This window comes from Stegostoma tigrinum, chromosome 5, assembly GCF_030684315.1.
Source record: "Stegostoma tigrinum isolate sSteTig4 chromosome 5, sSteTig4.hap1, whole genome shotgun sequence".
NCBI lineage: Eukaryota > Metazoa > Chordata > Chondrichthyes > Orectolobiformes > Stegostomatidae > Stegostoma > Stegostoma tigrinum.
In genome coordinates, this window is record NC_081358.1 from 94,250,601 (window position 1) to 94,267,367 (window position 16,767).

A 16,767-nucleotide genomic window follows, 5' to 3' on the forward strand; every position below is an offset into this window, starting at 1 on the left:
ACTGAGGGAGTCGCACACCCTGCACGTGTCGGATTTTACGAAGAGAAAGCAAAGCCAAGTTCACCAGCGGTTTTCATCGACAGGAACGGAGGGCTCTTGCGTCTTCACCCTGACGTCGTAAGCCGCAACCCAGCAGTTTAGAGCGCTGCTTTTCGACAAAGCGTCGCTGGGAAAACCCAGGCCTCCTTTCTGTAGAAGGAAGCGCGTCATTCTTGCCTGCATTGCGTGCTGAGCAAAGGATCTTTGCACGTTGCGGCGCGGCGCTAAAAAGCGGTGAACTGCTTTGCCGATCGTTGGCTGCCGCGCGCCGGACATACCGACTTGCGGACGCGAGGATCCAAGACGCCGCCGTTGGGTCGTGTCCCTGCTCGGGCTGCAGCCTGCCACGTAACGGGCGAAGTTTTGCCACTGTGGATCGGAAGGCGCTCTCCTGCCCTCTCCTGAGCTGCGGGTTTCTGACAAGGTTTGGTTTGGGGTTGAGTGGCGCCTGGGAAACCGGCCTACTCTGGCTGCTGGCTGGGCTTTGCTGTGCCTTCTTAGCGCAGTAGGCAGCGCGTCAGTCTCATAATCGGAAGGTCCTGAGTTCAATCCTCAGAGAAGGCAAACTTGAGAGAGGGTGGCCTTTTATCGTGTTTTGATTTTCTCAGCAGCAGACATAATTTGCTGGACGCCCGATTTGATCCGAGCACACCAGAGCGAACGGGCTGCCGACGCGTCGGGCGTCTTGACGACACGCGGCCTGTCGTTTCCAGACAGAGAATATAGACCCCACCCATCCAGCAGTCCTGCGCGTCAGCAAAGACCTTGCACACGATCGGATTTTTGTCTCGAGATCGAGCTTCCAGGCTCTTCAGCTTGCTTCCTGAGGGAAAAAACCAAAGTGGAGAATGTGGGCATCGATCCCACTACCTCTCGCGTGCAAAGCGAGCGCTCTACCACTTGAGCTAATTCCCCTCACCTGTCTGGTTGACTGGCTGGTCCCATGAGTTTCTCAGGTGCTTTCTGTGGGGACCCGAGAGCAGCAGGGAATTTCCCGTCGCCATTGCACGCTGCATTCAGCCGCACAATCGGCACGTTCGAGCGGAATCAGGAGCCGGGTAGCCGAAGCATTCCGGAAAACACGGTGCCGCCGAAAGCATCGGCGCTGAGCCGCACGTTGCAGATTGCGAGCGAGCTGAGCGGCGTGAATAGCCACTGCGAGTCTGAGGCAGTGCTCGAGATCCCTGTCTGACTGATTGCAGAGTCCCTCGACCTTTGAGCACGCGCTGACTCTCTGGAAGTACCGTTCCTACAGGGCGCAGCCTGCTGGTCTTGGGGTGCCACTGCAGACGTGCCACAACGAGGACAGGCAGAAACCTCCGAAGAAGAGAGCGTACTCTGGAGAAGGGCAAGTGTTCGGGCTGGGCCGCGACGAGAAAGGAGGGCTATTCCTTCGTCCTCGAAAGATGCGAGCCCTCTGCCACGTTCGGAAAAGTCCTGCTGTCAGGTACGAGCCGCCACACGCAGACGCCAAGACAACCGAGACGCCGACGGCAGCCGCCACATGTCTGAGGGAGTACCGGGGAGCCCCGCGTGAGCGGCGGGATGCTTGTGTCGCTTTCGAATCGGTGCTGACCTCCTAGGATGCAGTGCTGGTCGACACGTGCGACTGAGGGAGTCGCACACCCTGCACGTGTCGGATTTTACGAAGAGAAAGCAAAGCCAAGTTCACCAGCGGTTTTCATCGACAGGAACGGAGGGCTCTTGCGTCTTCACCCTGACGTCGTAAGCCGCAACCCAGCAGTTTAGAGCGCTGCTTTTCGACAAAGCGTCGCTGGGAAAACCCAGGCCTCCTTTCTGTAGAAGGAAGCGCGTCATTCTTGCCTGCATTGCGTGCTGAGCAAAGGATCTTTGCACGTTGCGGCGCGGCGCTAAAAAGCGGTGAACTGCTTTGCCGATCGTTGGCTGCCGCGCGCCGGACATACCGACTTGCGGACGCGAGGATCCAAGACGCCGCCGTTGGGTCGTGTCCCTGCTCGGGCTGCAGCCTGCCACGTAACGGGCGACGTTTTGCCACTGTGGATCGGAAGGCGCTCTCCTGCCCTCTCCTGAGCTGCGGGTTTCTGACAAGGTTTGGTTTGGGGTTGAGTGGCGCCTGGGAAACCGGCCTACTCTGGCTGCTGGCTGGGCTTTGCTGTGCCTTCTTAGCGCAGTAGGCAGCGCGTCAGTCTCATAATCTGAAGGTCCTGAGTTCAATCCTCAGAGAAGGCAAACTTGAGAGAGGGTGGCCTTTTATCGTGTTTTGATTTTCTCAGCAGCAGACATAATTTGCTGGACGCCCGATTTGATCCGAGCACACCAGAGCGAACGGGCTGCCGACGCGTCGGGCGTCTTGACGACACGCGGCCTGTCGTTTCCAGACAGAGAATATAGACCCCACCCATCCAGCAGTCCTGCGCGTCAGCAAAGACCTTGCACACGATCGGATTTTTGTCTCGAGATCGAGCTTCCAGGCTCTTCAGCTTGCTTCCTGAGGGAAAAAACCAAAGTGGAGAATGTGGGCATCGATCCCACTACCTCTCGCATGCAAAGCGAGCGCTCTACCACTTGAGCTAATTCCCCTCACCTGTCTGGTTGACTGGCTGGTCCCGTGAGTTTCTCAGGTGCTTTCTGTGGGGACCCGAGAGCAGCAGGGAATTTCCCGTCGCCATTGCACGCTGCATTCAGCCGCACAATCGGCACGTTCGAGCGGAATCAGGAGCCGGGTAGCCGAAGCATTCCGGAAAACACGGTGCCGCCGAAAGCATCGGCGCTGAGCCGCACGTTGCAGATTGCGAGCGAGCTGAGCGGCGTGAATAGCCACTGCGAGTCTGAGGCAGTGCTCGAGATCCCTGTCTGACTGATTGGAGAGTCCCTCGACCTTTGAGCACGCGCTGACTCTCTGGAAGTACCGTTCCTACAGGGCGCAGCCTGCTGGTCTTGGGGTGCCACTGCAGACGTGCCACAACGAGGACAGGCAGAAACCTCCGAAGAAGAGAGCGTACTCTGGAGAAGGGCAAGTGTTCGGGCTGGGCCGCGACGAGAAAGGAGGGCTATTCCTTCGTCCTCGAAAGATGCGAGCCCTCTGCCACGTTCGGAAAAGTCCTGCTGTCAGGTACGAGCCGCCACACGCAGACGCCAAGACAACCGAGACGCCGACGGCAGCCGCCACATGTCTGAGGGAGTACCGGGGAGCCCCGCGTGAGCGGCGGGATGCTTGTGTCGCTTTCGAATCGGTGCTGACCTCCTAGGATGCAGTGCTGGTCGACACGTGCGACTGAGGGAGTCGCACACCCTGCACGTGTCGGATTTTACGAAGAGAAAGCAAAGCCAAGTTCACGAGCGGTTTTCATCGACAGGAACGGAGGGCTCTTGCGTCTTCACCCTGACGTCGTAAGCCGCAACCCAGCAGTTTAGAGCGCTGCTTTTCGACAAAGCGTCGCTGGGAAAACCCAGGCCTCCTTTCTGTAGAAGGAAGCGCGTCATTCTTGCCTGCATTGCGTGCTGAGCAAAGGATCTTTGCACGTTGCGGCGCGGCGCTACAAAGCGGTGAACTGCTTTGCCGATCGTTGGCTGCCGCGCGCCGGACATACCGACTTGCGGACGCGAGGATCCAAGACGCCGCCGTTGGGTCGTGTCCCTGCTCGGGCTGCAGCCTGCCACGTAACGGGCGACGTTTTGCCACTGTGGATCGGAAGGCGCTCTCCTGCCCTCTCCTGAGCTGCGGGTTTCTGACAAGGTTTGGTTTGGGGTTGAGTGGCGCCTGGGAAACCGGCCTACTCTGGCTGCTGGCTGGGCTTTGCTGTGCCTTCTTAGCGCAGTAGGCAGCGCGTCAGTCTCATAATCGGAAGGTCCTGAGTTCAATCCTCAGAGAAGGCAAACTTGAGAGAGGGTGGCCTTTTATCGTGTTTTGATTTTCTCAGCAGCAGACATAATTTGCTGGACGCCCGATTTGATCCGAGCACACCAGAGCGAACGGGCTGCCGACGCGTCGGGCGTCTTGACGACACGCGGCCTGTCGTTTCCAGACAGAGAATATAGACCCCACCCATCCAGCAGTCCTGCGCGTCAGCAAAGACCTTGCACACGATCGGATTTTTGTCTCGAGATCGAGCTTCCAGGCTCTTCAGCTTGCTTCCTGAGGGAAAAAACCAAAGTGGAGAATGTGGGCATCGATCCCACTACCTCTCGCGTGCAAAGCGAGCGCTCTACCACTTGAGCTAATTCCCCTCACCTGTCTGGTTGACTGGCTGGTCCCGTGAGTTTCTCAGGTGCTTTCTGTGGGGACCCGAGAGCAGCAGGGAATTTCCCGTCGCCATTGCACGCTGCATTCAGCCGCACAATCGGCACGTTCGAGCGGAATCAGGAGCCGGGTAGCCGAAGCATTCCGGAAAACACGGTGCCGCCGAAAGCATCGGCGCTGAGCCGCACGTTGCAGATTGCGAGCGAGCTGAGCGGCGTGAATAGCCACTGCGAGTCTGAGGCAGTGCTCGAGATCCCTGTCTGACTGATTGCAGAGTCCCTCGACCTTTGAGCACGCGCTGACTCTCTGGAAGTACCGTTCCTACAGGGCGCAGCCTGCTGGTCTTGGGGTGCCACTGCAGACGTGCCACAACGAGGACAGGCAGAAACCTCCGAAGAAGAGAGCGTACTCTGGAGAAGGGCAAGTGTTCGGGCTGGGCCGCGACGAGAAAGGAGGGCTATTCCTTCGTCCTCGAAAGATGCGAGCCCTCTGCCACGTTCGGAAAAGTCCTGCTGTCAGGTACGAGCCGCCACACGCAGACGCCAAGACAACCGAGACGCCGACGGCAGCCGCCACATGTCTGAGGGAGTACCGGGGAGCCCCGCGTGAGCGGCGGGATGCTTGTGTCGCTTTCGAATCGGTGCTGACCTCCTAGGATGCAGTGCTGGTCGACACGTGCGACTGAGGGAGTCGCACACCCTGCACGTGTCGGATTTTACGAAGAGAAAGCAAAGCCAAGTTCACGAGCGGTTTTCATCGACAGGAACGGAGGGCTCTTGCGTCTTCACCCTGACGTCGTAAGCCGCAACCCAGCAGTTTAGAGCGCTGCTTTTCGACAAAGCGTCGCTGGGAAAACCCAGGCCTCCTTTCTGTAGAAGGAAGCGCGTCATTCTTGCCTGCATTGCGTGCTGAGCAAAGGATCTTTGCACGTTGCGGCGCGGCGCTACAAAGCGGTGAACTGCTTTGCCGATCGTTGGCTGCCGCGCGCCGGACATACCGACTTGCGGACGCGAGGATCCAAGACGCCGCCGTTGGGTCGTGTCCCTGCTCGGGCTGCAGCCTGCCACGTAACGGGCGACGTTTTGCCACTGTGGATCGGAAGGCGCTCTCCTGCCCTCTCCTGAGCTGCGGGTTTCTGACAAGGTTTGGTTTGGGGTTGAGTGGCGCCTGGGAAACCGGCCTACTCTGGCTGCTGGCTGGGCTTTGCTGTGCCTTCTTAGCGCAGTAGGCAGCGCGTCAGTCTCATAATCGGAAGGTCCTGAGTTCAATCCTCAGAGAAGGCAAACTTGAGAGAGGGTGGCCTTTTATCGTGTTTTGATTTTCTCAGCAGCAGACATAATTTGCTGGACGCCCGATTTGATCCGAGCACACCAGAGCGAACGGGCTGCCGACGCGTCGGGCGTCTTGACGACACGCGGCCTGTCGTTTCCAGACAGAGAATATAGACCCCACCCATCCAGCAGTCCTGCGCGTCAGCAAAGACCTTGCACACGATCGGATTTTTGTCTCGAGATCGAGCTTCCAGGCTCTTCAGCTTGCTTCCTGAGGGAAAAAACCAAAGTGGAGAATGTGGGCATCGATCCCACTACCTCTCGCATGCAAAGCGAGCGCTCTACCACTTGAGCGAATTCCCCTCACCTGTCTGGTTGACTGGCTGGTCCCGTGAGTTTCTCAGGTGCTTTCTGTGGGGACCCGAGAGCAGCAGGGAATTTCCCGTCGCCATTGCACGCTGCATTCAGCCGCACAATCGGCACGTTCGAGCGGAATCAGGAGCCGGGTAGCCGAAGCATTCCGGAAAACACGGTGCCGCCGAAAGCATCGGCGCTGAGCCGCACGTTGCAGATTGCGAGCGAGCTGAGCGGCGTGAATAGCCACTGCGAGTCTGAGGCAGTGCTCGAGATCCCTGTCTGACTGATTGCAGAGTCCCTCGACCTTTGGGCACGCGCTGACTCTCTGGAAGTACCGTTCCTACAGGGCGCAGCCTGCTGGTCTTGGGGTGCCACTGCAGACGTGCCACAACGAGGACAGGCAGAAACCTCCGAAGAAGAGAGCGTACTCTGGAGAAGGGCAAGTGTTCGGGCTGGGCCGCGACGAGAAAGGAGGGCTATTCCTTCGTCCTCGAAAGATGCGAGCCCTCTGCCACGTTCGGAAAAGTCCTGCTGTCAGGTACGAGCCGCCACACGCAGACGCCAAGACAACCGAGACGCCGACGGCAGCCGCCACATGTCTGAGGGAGTACCGGGGAGCCCCGCGTGAGCGGCGGGATGCTTGTGTCGCTTTCGAATCGGTGCTGACCTCCTAGGATGCAGTGCTGGTCGACACGTGCGACTGAGGGAGTCGCACACCCTGCACGTGTCGGATTTTACGAAGAGAAAGCAAAGCCAAGTTCACGAGCGGTTTTCATCGACAGGAACGGAGGGCTCTTGCGTCTTCACCCTGACGTCGTAAGCCGCAACCCAGCAGTTTAGAGCGCTGCTTTTCGACAAAGCGTCGCTGGGAAAACCCAGGCCTCCTTTCTGTAGAAGGAAGCGCGTCATTCTTGCCTGCATTGCGTGCTGAGCAAAGGATCTTTGCACGTTGCGGCGCGGCGCTAAAAAGCGGTGAACTGCTTTGCCGATCGTTGGCTGCCGCGCGCCGGACATACCGACTTGCGGACGCGAGGATCCAAGACGCCGCCGTTGGGTCGTGTCCCTGCTCGGGCTGCAGCCTGCCACGTAACGGGCGAAGTTTTGCCACTGTGGATCGGAAGGCGCTCTCCTGCCCTCTCCTGAGCTGCGGGTTTCTGACAAGGTTTGGTTTGGGGTTGAGTGGCGCCTGGGAAACCGGCCTACTCTGGCTGCTGGCTGGGCTTTGCTGTGCCTTCTTAGCGCAGTAGGCAGCGCGTCAGTCTCATAATCTGAAGGTCCTGAGTTCAATCCTCAGAGAAGGCAAACTTGAGAGAGGGTGGCCTTTTATCGTGTTTTGATTTTCTCAGCAGCAGACATAATTTGCTGGACGCCCGATTTGATCCGAGCACACCAGAGCGAACGGGCTGCCGACGCGTCGGGCGTCTTGACGACACGCGGCCTGTCGTTTCCAGACAGAGAATATAGACCCCACCCATCCAGCAGTCCTGCGCGTCAGCAAAGACCTTGCACACGATCGGATTTTTGTCTCGAGATCGAGCTTCCAGGCTCTTCAGCTTGCTTCCTGAGGGAAAAAACCAAAGTGGAGAATGTGGGCATCGATCCCACTACCTCTCGCATGCAAAGCGAGCGCTCTACCACTTGAGCTAATTCCCCTCACCTGTCTGGTTGACTGGCTGGTCCCGTGAGTTTCTCAGGTGCTTTCTGTGGGGACCCGAGAGCAGCAGGGAATTTCCCGTCGCCATTGCACGCTGCATTCAGCCGCACAATCGGCACGTTCGAGCGGAATCAGGAGCCGGGTAGCCGAAGCATTCCGGAAAACACGGTGCCGCCGAAAGCATCGGCGCTGAGCCGCACGTTGCAGATTGCGAGCGAGCTGAGCGGCGTGAATAGCCACTGCGAGTCTGAGGCAGTGCTCGAGATCCCTGTCTGACTGATTGGAGAGTCCCTCGACCTTTGAGCACGCGCTGACTCTCTGGAAGTACCGTTCCTACAGGGCGCAGCCTGCTGGTCTTGGGGTGCCACTGCAGACGTGCCACAACGAGGACAGGCAGAAACCTCCGAAGAAGAGAGCGTACTCTGGAGAAGGGCAAGTGTTCGGGCTGGGCCGCGACGAGAAAGGAGGGCTATTCCTTCGTCCTCGAAAGATGCGAGCCCTCTGCCACGTTCGGAAAAGTCCTGCTGTCAGGTACGAGCCGCCACACGCAGACGCCAAGACAACCGAGACGCCGACGGCAGCCGCCACATGTCTGAGGGAGTACCGGGGAGCCCCGCGTGAGCGGCGGGATGCTTGTGTCGCTTTCGAATCGGTGCTGACCTCCTAGGATGCAGTGCTGGTCGACACGTGCGACTGAGGGAGTCGCACACCCTGCACGTGTCGGATTTTACGAAGAGAAAGCAAAGCCAAGTTCACGAGCGGTTTTCATCGACAGGAACGGAGGGCTCTTGCGTCTTCACCCTGACGTCGTAAGCCGCAACCCAGCAGTTTAGAGCGCTGCTTTTCGACAAAGCGTCGCTGGGAAAACCCAGGCCTCCTTTCTGTAGAAGGAAGCGCGTCATTCTTGCCTGCATTGCGTGCTGAGCAAAGGATCTTTGCACGTTGCGGCGCGGCGCTACAAAGCGGTGAACTGCTTTGCCGATCGTTGGCTGCCGCGCGCCGGACATACCGACTTGCGGACGCGAGGATCCAAGACGCCGCCGTTGGGTCGTGTCCCTGCTCGGGCTGCAGCCTGCCACGTAACGGGCGACGTTTTGCCACTGTGGATCGGAAGGCGCTCTCCTGCCCTCTCCTGAGCTGCGGGTTTCTGACAAGGTTTGGTTTGGGGTTGAGTGGCGCCTGGGAAACCGGCCTACTCTGGCTGCTGGCTGGGCTTTGCTGTGCCTTCTTAGCGCAGTAGGCAGCGCGTCAGTCTCATAATCGGAAGGTCCTGAGTTCAATCCTCAGAGAAGGCAAACTTGAGAGAGGGTGGCCTTTTATCGTGTTTTGATTTTCTCAGCAGCAGACATAATTTGCTGGACGCCCGATTTGATCCGAGCACACCAGAGCGAACGGGCTGCCGACGCGTCGGGCGTCTTGACGACACGCGGCCTGTCGTTTCCAGACAGAGAATATAGACCCCACCCATCCAGCAGTCCTGCGCGTCAGCAAAGACCTTGCACACGATCGGATTTTTGTCTCGAGATCGAGCTTCCAGGCTCTTCAGCTTGCTTCCTGAGGGAAAAAACCAAAGTGGAGAATGTGGGCATCGATCCCACTACCTCTCGCGTGCAAAGCGAGCGCTCTACCACTTGAGCTAATTCCCCTCACCTGTCTGGTTGACTGGCTGGTCCCGTGAGTTTCTCAGGTGCTTTCTGTGGGGACCCGAGAGCAGCAGGGAATTTCCCGTCGCCATTGCACGCTGCATTCAGCCGCACAATCGGCACGTTCGAGCGGAATCAGGAGCCGGGTAGCCGAAGCATTCCGGAAAACACGGTGCCGCCGAAAGCATCGGCGCTGAGCCGCACGTTGCAGATTGCGAGCGAGCTGAGCGGCGTGAACAGCCACTGCGAGTCTGAGGCAGTGCTCGAGATCCCTGTCTGACTGATTGCAGAGTCCCTCGACCTTTGAGCACGCGCTGACTCTCTGGAAGTACCGTTCCTACAGGGCGCAGCCTGCTGGTCTTGGGGTGCCACTGCAGACGTGCCACAACGAGGACAGGCAGAAACCTCCGAAGAAGAGAGCGTACTCTGGAGAAGGGCAAGTGTTCGGGCTGGGCCGCGACGAGAAAGGAGGGCTATTCCTTCGTCCTCGAAAGATGCGAGCCCTCTGCCACGTTCGGAAAAGTCCTGCTGTCAGGTACGAGCCGCCACACGCAGACGCCAAGACAACCGAGACGCCGACGGCAGCCGCCACATGTCTGAGGGAGTACCGGGGAGCCCCGCGTGAGCGGCGGGATGCTTGTGTCGCTTTCGAATCGGTGCTGACCTCCTAGGATGCAGTGCTGGTCGACACGTGCGACTGAGGGAGTCGCACACCCTGCACGTGTCGGATTTTACGAAGAGAAAGCAAAGCCAAGTTCACGAGCGGTTTTCATCGACAGGAACGGAGGGCTCTTGCGTCTTCACCCTGACGTCGTAAGCCGCAACCCAGCAGTTTAGAGCGCTGCTTTTCGACAAAGCGTCGCTGGGAAAACCCAGGCCTCCTTTCTGTAGAAGGAAGCGCGTCATTCTTGCCTGCATTGCGTGCTGAGCAAAGGATCTTTGCACGTTGCGGCGCGGCGCTACAAAGCGGTGAACTGCTTTGCCGATCGTTGGCTGCCGCGCGCCGGACATACCGACTTGCGGACGCGAGGATCCAAGACGCCGCCGTTGGGTCGTGTCCCTGCTCGGGCTGCAGCCTGCCACGTAACGGGCGAAGTTTTGCCACTGTGGATCGGAAGGCGCTCTCCTGCCCTCTCCTGAGCTGCGGGTTTCTGACAAGGTTTGGTTTGGGGTTGAGTGGCGCCTGGGAAACCGGCCTACTCTGGCTGCTGGCTGGGCTTTGCTGTGCCTTCTTAGCGCAGTAGGCAGCGCGTCAGTCTCATAATCTGAAGGTCCTGAGTTCAATCCTCAGAGAAGGCAAACTTGAGAGAGGGTGGCCTTTTATCGTGTTTTGATTTTCTCAGCAGCAGACATAATTTGCTGGACGCCCGATTTGATCCGAGCACACCAGAGCGAACGGGCTGCCGACGCGTCGGGCGTCTTGACGACACGCGGCCTGTCGTTTCCAGACAGAGAATATAGACCCCACCCATCCAGCAGTCCTGCGCGTCAGCAAAGACCTTGCACACGATCGGATTTTTGTCTCGAGATCGAGCTTCCAGGCTCTTCAGCTTGCTTCCTGAGGGAAAAAACCAAAGTGGAGAATGTGGGCATCGATCCCACTACCTCTCGCATGCAAAGCGAGCGCTCTACCACTTGAGCTAATTCCCCTCACCTGTCTGGTTGACTGGCTGGTCCCGTGAGTTTCTCAGGTGCTTTCTGTGGGGACCCGAGAGCAGCAGGGAATTTCCCGTCGCCATTGCACGCTGCATTCAGCCGCACAATCGGCACGTTCGAGCGGAATCAGGAGCCGGGTAGCCGAAGCATTCCGGAAAACACGGTGCCGCCGAAAGCATCGGCGCTGAGCCGCACGTTGCAGATTGCGAGCGAGCTGAGCGGCGTGAATAGCCACTGCGAGTCTGAGGCAGTGCTCGAGATCCCTGTCTGACTGATTGGAGAGTCCCTCGACCTTTGAGCACGCGCTGACTCTCTGGAAGTACCGTTCCTACAGGGCGCAGCCTGCTGGTCTTGGGGTGCCACTGCAGACGTGCCACAACGAGGACAGGCAGAAACCTCCGAAGAAGAGAGCGTACTCTGGAGAAGGGCAAGTGTTCGGGCTGGGCCGCGACGAGAAAGGAGGGCTATTCCTTCGTCCTCGAAAGATGCGAGCCCTCTGCCACGTTCGGAAAAGTCCTGCTGTCAGGTACGAGCCGCCACACGCAGACGCCAAGACAACCGAGACGCCGACGGCAGCCGCCACATGTCTGAGGGAGTACCGGGGAGCCCCGCGTGAGCGGCGGGATGCTTGTGTCGCTTTCGAATCGGTGCTGACCTCCTAGGATGCAGTGCTGGTCGACACGTGCGACTGAGGGAGTCGCACACCCTGCACGTGTCGGATTTTACGAAGAGAAAGCAAAGCCAAGTTCACGAGCGGTTTTCATCGACAGGAACGGAGGGCTCTTGCGTCTTCACCCTGACGTCGTAAGCCGCAACCCAGCAGTTTAGAGCGCTGCTTTTCGACAAAGCGTCGCTGGGAAAACCCAGGCCTCCTTTCTGTAGAAGGAAGCGCGTCATTCTTGCCTGCATTGCGTGCTGAGCAAAGGATCTTTGCACGTTGCGGCGCGGCGCTACAAAGCGGTGAACTGCTTTGCCGATCGTTGGCTGCCGCGCGCCGGACATACCGACTTGCGGACGCGAGGATCCAAGACGCCGCCGTTGGGTCGTGTCCCTGCTCGGGCTGCAGCCTGCCACGTAACGGGCGACGTTTTGCCACTGTGGATCGGAAGGCGCTCTCCTGCCCTCTCCTGAGCTGCGGGTTTCTGACAAGGTTTGGTTTGGGGTTGAGTGGCGCCTGGGAAACCGGCCTACTCTGGCTGCTGGCTGGGCTTTGCTGTGCCTTCTTAGCGCAGTAGGCAGCGCGTCAGTCTCATAATCGGAAGGTCCTGAGTTCAATCCTCAGAGAAGGCAAACTTGAGAGAGGGTGGCCTTTTATCGTGTTTTGATTTTCTCAGCAGCAGACATAATTTGCTGGACGCCCGATTTGATCCGAGCACACCAGAGCGAACGGGCTGCCGACGCGTCGGGCGTCTTGACGACACGCGGCCTGTCGTTTCCAGACAGAGAATATAGACCCCACCCATCCAGCAGTCCTGCGCGTCAGCAAAGACCTTGCACACGATCGGATTTTTGTCTCGAGATCGAGCTTCCAGGCTCTTCAGCTTGCTTCCTGAGGGAAAAAACCAAAGTGGAGAATGTGGGCATCGATCCCACTACCTCTCGCGTGCAAAGCGAGCGCTCTACCACTTGAGCTAATTCCCCTCACCTGTCTGGTTGACTGGCTGGTCCCGTGAGTTTCTCAGGTGCTTTCTGTGGGGACCCGAGAGCAGCAGGGAATTTCCCGTCGCCATTGCACGCTGCATTCAGCCGCACAATCGGCACGTTCGAGCGGAATCAGGAGCCGGGTAGCCGAAGCATTCCGGAAAACACGGTGCCGCCGAAAGCATCGGCGCTGAGCCGCACGTTGCAGATTGCGAGCGAGCTGAGCGGCGTGAATAGCCACTGCGAGTCTGAGGCAGTGCTCGAGATCCCTGTCTGACTGATTGCAGAGTCCCTCGACCTTTGAGCACGCGCTGACTCTCTGGAAGTACCGTTCCTACAGGGCGCAGCCTGCTGGTCTTGGGGTGCCACTGCAGACGTGCCACAACGAGGACAGGCAGAAACCTCCGAAGAAGAGAGCGTACTCTGGAGAAGGGCAAGTGTTCGGGCTGGGCCGCGACGAGAAAGGAGGGCTATTCCTTCGTCCTCGAAAGATGCGAGCCCTCTGCCACGTTCGGAAAAGTCCTGCTGTCAGGTACGAGCCGCCACACGCAGACGCCAAGACAACCGAGACGCCGACGGCAGCCGCCACATGTCTGAGGGAGTACCGGGGAGCCCCGCGTGAGCGGCGGGATGCTTGTGTCGCTTTCGAATCGGTGCTGACCTCCTAGGATGCAGTGCTGGTCGACACGTGCGACTGAGGGAGTCGCACACCCTGCACGTGTCGGATTTTACGAAGAGAAAGCAAAGCCAAGTTCACGAGCGGTTTTCATCGACAGGAACGGAGGGCTCTTGCGTCTTCACCCTGACGTCGTAAGCCGCAACCCAGCAGTTTAGAGCGCTGCTTTTCGACAAAGCGTCGCTGGGAAAACCCAGGCCTCCTTTCTGTAGAAGGAAGCGCGTCATTCTTGCCTGCATTGCGTGCTGAGCAAAGGATCTTTGCACGTTGCGGCGCGGCGCTACAAAGCGGTGAACTGCTTTGCCGATCGTTGGCTGCCGCGCGCCGGACATACCGACTTGCGGACGCGAGGATCCAAGACGCCGCCGTTGGGTCGTGTCCCTGCTCGGGCTGCAGCCTGCCACGTAACGGGCGGCGTTTTGCCACTGTGGATCGGAAGGCGCTCTCCTGCCCTCTCCTGAGCTGCGGGTTTCTGACAAGGTTTGGTTTGGGGTTGAGTGGCGCCTGGGAAACCGGCCTACTCTGGCTGCTGGCTGGGCTTTGCTGTGCCTTCTTAGCGCAGTAGGCAGCGCGTCAGTCTCATAATCGGAAGGTCCTGAGTTCAATCCTCAGAGAAGGCAAACTTGAGAGAGGGTGGCCTTTTATCGTGTTTTGATTTTCTCAGCAGCAGACATAATTTGCTGGACGCCCGATTTGATCCGAGCACACCAGAGCGAACGGGCTGCCGACGCGTCGGGCGTCTTGACGACACGCGGCCTGTCGTTTCCAGACAGAGAATATAGACCCCACCCATCCAGCAGTCCTGCGCGTCAGCAAAGACCTTGCACACGATCGGATTTTTGTCTCGAGATCGAGCTTCCAGGCTCTTCAGCTTGCTTCCTGAGGGAAAAAACCAAAGTGGAGAATGTGGGCATCGATCCCACTACCTCTCGCATGCAAAGCGAGCGCTCTACCACTTGAGCGAATTCCCCTCACCTGTCTGGTTGACTGGCTGGTCCCGTGAGTTTCTCAGGTGCTTTCTGTGGGGACCCGAGAGCAGCAGGGAATTTCCCGTCGCCATTGCACGCTGCATTCAGCCGCACAATCGGCACGTTCGAGCGGAATCAGGAGCCGGGTAGCCGAAGCATTCCGGAAAACACGGTGCCGCCGAAAGCATCGGCGCTGAGCCGCACGTTGCAGATTGCGAGCGAGCTGAGCGGCGTGAATAGCCACTGCGAGTCTGAGGCAGTGCTCGAGATCCCTGTCTGACTGATTGCAGAGTCCCTCGACCTTTGGGCACGCGCTGACTCTCTGGAAGTACCGTTCCTACAGGGCGCAGCCTGCTGGTCTTGGGGTGCCACTGCAGACGTGCCACAACGAGGACAGGCAGAAACCTCCGAAGAAGAGAGCGTACTCTGGAGAAGGGCAAGTGTTCGGGCTGGGCCGCGACGAGAAAGGAGGGCTATTCCTTCGTCCTCGAAAGATGCGAGCCCTCTGCCACGTTCGGAAAAGTCCTGCTGTCAGGTACGAGCCGCCACACGCAGACGCCAAGACAACCGAGACGCCGACGGCAGCCGCCACATGTCTGAGGGAGTACCGGGGAGCCCCGCGTGAGCGGCGGGATGCTTGTGTCGCTTTCGAATCGGTGCTGACCTCCTAGGATGCAGTGCTGGTCGACACGTGCGACTGAGGGAGTCGCACACCCTGCACGTGTCGGATTTTACGAAGAGAAAGCAAAGCCAAGTTCACGAGCGGTTTTCATCGACAGGAACGGAGGGCTCTTGCGTCTTCACCCTGACGTCGTAAGCCGCAACCCAGCAGTTTAGAGCGCTGCTTTTCGACAAAGCGTCGCTGGGAAAACCCAGGCCTCCTTTCTGTAGAAGGAAGCGCGTCATTCTTGCCTGCATTGCGTGCTGAGCAAAGGATCTTTGCACGTTGCGGCGCGGCGCTAAAAAGCGGTGAACTGCTTTGCCGATCGTTGGCTGCCGCGCGCCGGACATACCGACTTGCGGACGCGAGGATCCAAGACGCCGCCGTTGGGTCGTGTCCCTGCTCGGGCTGCAGCCTGCCACGTAACGGGCGAAGTTTTGCCACTGTGGATCGGAAGGCGCTCTCCTGCCCTCTCCTGAGCTGCGGGTTTCTGACAAGGTTTGGTTTGGGGTTGAGTGGCGCCTGGGAAACCGGCCTACTCTGGCTGCTGGCTGGGCTTTGCTGTGCCTTCTTAGCGCAGTAGGCAGCGCGTCAGTCTCATAATCTGAAGGTCCTGAGTTCAATCCTCAGAGAAGGCAAACTTGAGAGAGGGTGGCCTTTTATCGTGTTTTGATTTTCTCAGCAGCAGACATAATTTGCTGGACGCCCGATTTGATCCGAGCACACCAGAGCGAACGGGCTGCCGACGCGTCGGGCGTCTTGACGACACGCGGCCTGTCGTTTCCAGACAGAGAATATAGACCCCACCCATCCAGCAGTCCTGCGCGTCAGCAAAGACCTTGCACACGATCGGATTTTTGTCTCGAGATCGAGCTTCCAGGCTCTTCAGCTTGCTTCCTGAGGGAAAAAACCAAAGTGGAGAATGTGGGCATCGATCCCACTACCTCTCGCATGCAAAGCGAGCGCTCTACCACTTGAGCTAATTCCCCTCACCTGTCTGGTTGACTGGCTGGTCCCGTGAGTTTCTCAGGTGCTTTCTGTGGGGACCCGAGAGCAGCAGGGAATTTCCCGTCGCCATTGCACGCTGCATTCAGCCGCACAATCGGCACGTTCGAGCGGAATCAGGAGCCGGGTAGCCGAAGCATTCCGGAAAACACGGTGCCGCCGAAAGCATCGGCGCTGAGCCGCACGTTGCAGATTGCGAGCGAGCTGAGCGGCGTGAATAGCCACTGCGAGTCTGAGGCAGTGCTCGAGATCCCTGTCTGACTGATTGGAGAGTCCCTCGACCTTTGAGCACGCGCTGACTCTCTGGAAGTACCGTTCCTACAGGGCGCAGCCTGCTGGTCTTGGGGTGCCACTGCAGACGTGCCACAACGAGGACAGGCAGAAACCTCCGAAGAAGAGAGCGTACTCTGGAGAAGGGCAAGTGTTCGGGCTGGGCCGCGACGAGAAAGGAGGGCTATTCCTTCGTCCTCGAAAGATGCGAGCCCTCTGCCACGTTCGGAAAAGTCCTGCTGTCAGGTACGAGCCGCCACACGCAGACGCCAAGACAACCGAGACGCCGACGGCAGCCGCCACATGTCTGAGGGAGTACCGGGGAGCCCCGCGTGAGCGGCGGGATGCTTGTGTCGCTTTCGAATCGGTGCTGACCTCCTAGGATGCAGTGCTGGTCGACACGTGCGACTGAGGGAGTCGCACACCCTGCACGTGTCGGATTTTACGAAGAGAAAGCAAAGCCAAGTTCACGAGCGGTTTTCATCGACAGGAACGGAGGGCTCTTGCGTCTTCACCCTGACGTCGTAAGCCGCAACCCAGCAGTTTAGAGCGCTGCTTTTCGACAAAGCGTCGCTGGGAAAACCCAGGCCTCCTTTCTGTAGAAGGAAGCGCGTCATTCTTGCCTGCATTGCGTGCTGAGCAAAGGATCTTTGCACGTTGCGGCGCGGCGCTACAAAGCGGTGAACTGCTTTGCCGATCGTTGG

At 58.8% G+C, this 16,767-nt stretch overlaps 18 non-coding genes across 18 annotated transcripts; 10 read left to right on the plus strand and 8 right to left on the minus strand.

Moving 5' to 3' along the window:
- Window positions 1–530: 530 nt before the first annotated feature.
- On the plus strand, window positions 531–603 carry trnam-cau (transfer RNA methionine (anticodon CAU)). Its single transcript has one exon. It is a non-coding gene; the product is annotated as a tRNA-Met (tRNA).
- A 278-nt stretch (window positions 604–881) lies between these two features.
- trnaa-ugc (transfer RNA alanine (anticodon UGC)) lies at window positions 882–954 on the minus strand. Its single transcript has one exon. It is a non-coding gene; the product is annotated as a tRNA-Ala (tRNA).
- A 1,223-nt stretch (window positions 955–2,177) lies between these two features.
- trnam-cau (transfer RNA methionine (anticodon CAU)) lies at window positions 2,178–2,250 on the plus strand. Its single transcript has one exon. It is a non-coding gene; the product is annotated as a tRNA-Met (tRNA).
- A 278-nt stretch (window positions 2,251–2,528) lies between these two features.
- On the minus strand, window positions 2,529–2,601 carry trnaa-ugc (transfer RNA alanine (anticodon UGC)). Its single transcript has one exon. It is a non-coding gene; the product is annotated as a tRNA-Ala (tRNA).
- Window positions 2,602–3,824: 1,223 nt separating this feature from the next.
- On the plus strand, window positions 3,825–3,897 carry trnam-cau (transfer RNA methionine (anticodon CAU)). The gene has a single exon. It is a non-coding gene; the product is annotated as a tRNA-Met (tRNA).
- Window positions 3,898–4,175: 278 nt separating this feature from the next.
- Window positions 4,176–4,248, minus strand: trnaa-ugc (transfer RNA alanine (anticodon UGC)). The gene has a single exon. It is a non-coding gene; the product is annotated as a tRNA-Ala (tRNA).
- Window positions 4,249–5,471: 1,223 nt separating this feature from the next.
- Window positions 5,472–5,544, plus strand: trnam-cau (transfer RNA methionine (anticodon CAU)). The gene has a single exon. It is a non-coding gene; the product is annotated as a tRNA-Met (tRNA).
- A 1,574-nt stretch (window positions 5,545–7,118) lies between these two features.
- trnam-cau (transfer RNA methionine (anticodon CAU)) lies at window positions 7,119–7,191 on the plus strand. Its single transcript has one exon. It is a non-coding gene; the product is annotated as a tRNA-Met (tRNA).
- Window positions 7,192–7,469: 278 nt separating this feature from the next.
- trnaa-ugc (transfer RNA alanine (anticodon UGC)) lies at window positions 7,470–7,542 on the minus strand. The gene has a single exon. It is a non-coding gene; the product is annotated as a tRNA-Ala (tRNA).
- A 1,223-nt stretch (window positions 7,543–8,765) lies between these two features.
- On the plus strand, window positions 8,766–8,838 carry trnam-cau (transfer RNA methionine (anticodon CAU)). The gene has a single exon. It is a non-coding gene; the product is annotated as a tRNA-Met (tRNA).
- Window positions 8,839–9,116: 278 nt separating this feature from the next.
- trnaa-ugc (transfer RNA alanine (anticodon UGC)) lies at window positions 9,117–9,189 on the minus strand. Its single transcript has one exon. It is a non-coding gene; the product is annotated as a tRNA-Ala (tRNA).
- Window positions 9,190–10,412: 1,223 nt separating this feature from the next.
- On the plus strand, window positions 10,413–10,485 carry trnam-cau (transfer RNA methionine (anticodon CAU)). Its single transcript has one exon. It is a non-coding gene; the product is annotated as a tRNA-Met (tRNA).
- A 278-nt stretch (window positions 10,486–10,763) lies between these two features.
- Window positions 10,764–10,836, minus strand: trnaa-ugc (transfer RNA alanine (anticodon UGC)). The gene has a single exon. It is a non-coding gene; the product is annotated as a tRNA-Ala (tRNA).
- A 1,223-nt stretch (window positions 10,837–12,059) lies between these two features.
- trnam-cau (transfer RNA methionine (anticodon CAU)) lies at window positions 12,060–12,132 on the plus strand. Its single transcript has one exon. It is a non-coding gene; the product is annotated as a tRNA-Met (tRNA).
- A 278-nt stretch (window positions 12,133–12,410) lies between these two features.
- On the minus strand, window positions 12,411–12,483 carry trnaa-ugc (transfer RNA alanine (anticodon UGC)). The gene has a single exon. It is a non-coding gene; the product is annotated as a tRNA-Ala (tRNA).
- A 1,223-nt stretch (window positions 12,484–13,706) lies between these two features.
- Window positions 13,707–13,779, plus strand: trnam-cau (transfer RNA methionine (anticodon CAU)). Its single transcript has one exon. It is a non-coding gene; the product is annotated as a tRNA-Met (tRNA).
- A 1,574-nt stretch (window positions 13,780–15,353) lies between these two features.
- On the plus strand, window positions 15,354–15,426 carry trnam-cau (transfer RNA methionine (anticodon CAU)). The gene has a single exon. It is a non-coding gene; the product is annotated as a tRNA-Met (tRNA).
- Window positions 15,427–15,704: 278 nt separating this feature from the next.
- Window positions 15,705–15,777, minus strand: trnaa-ugc (transfer RNA alanine (anticodon UGC)). Its single transcript has one exon. It is a non-coding gene; the product is annotated as a tRNA-Ala (tRNA).
- Between the last annotated feature and the right edge of the window lie 990 nt (window positions 15,778–16,767).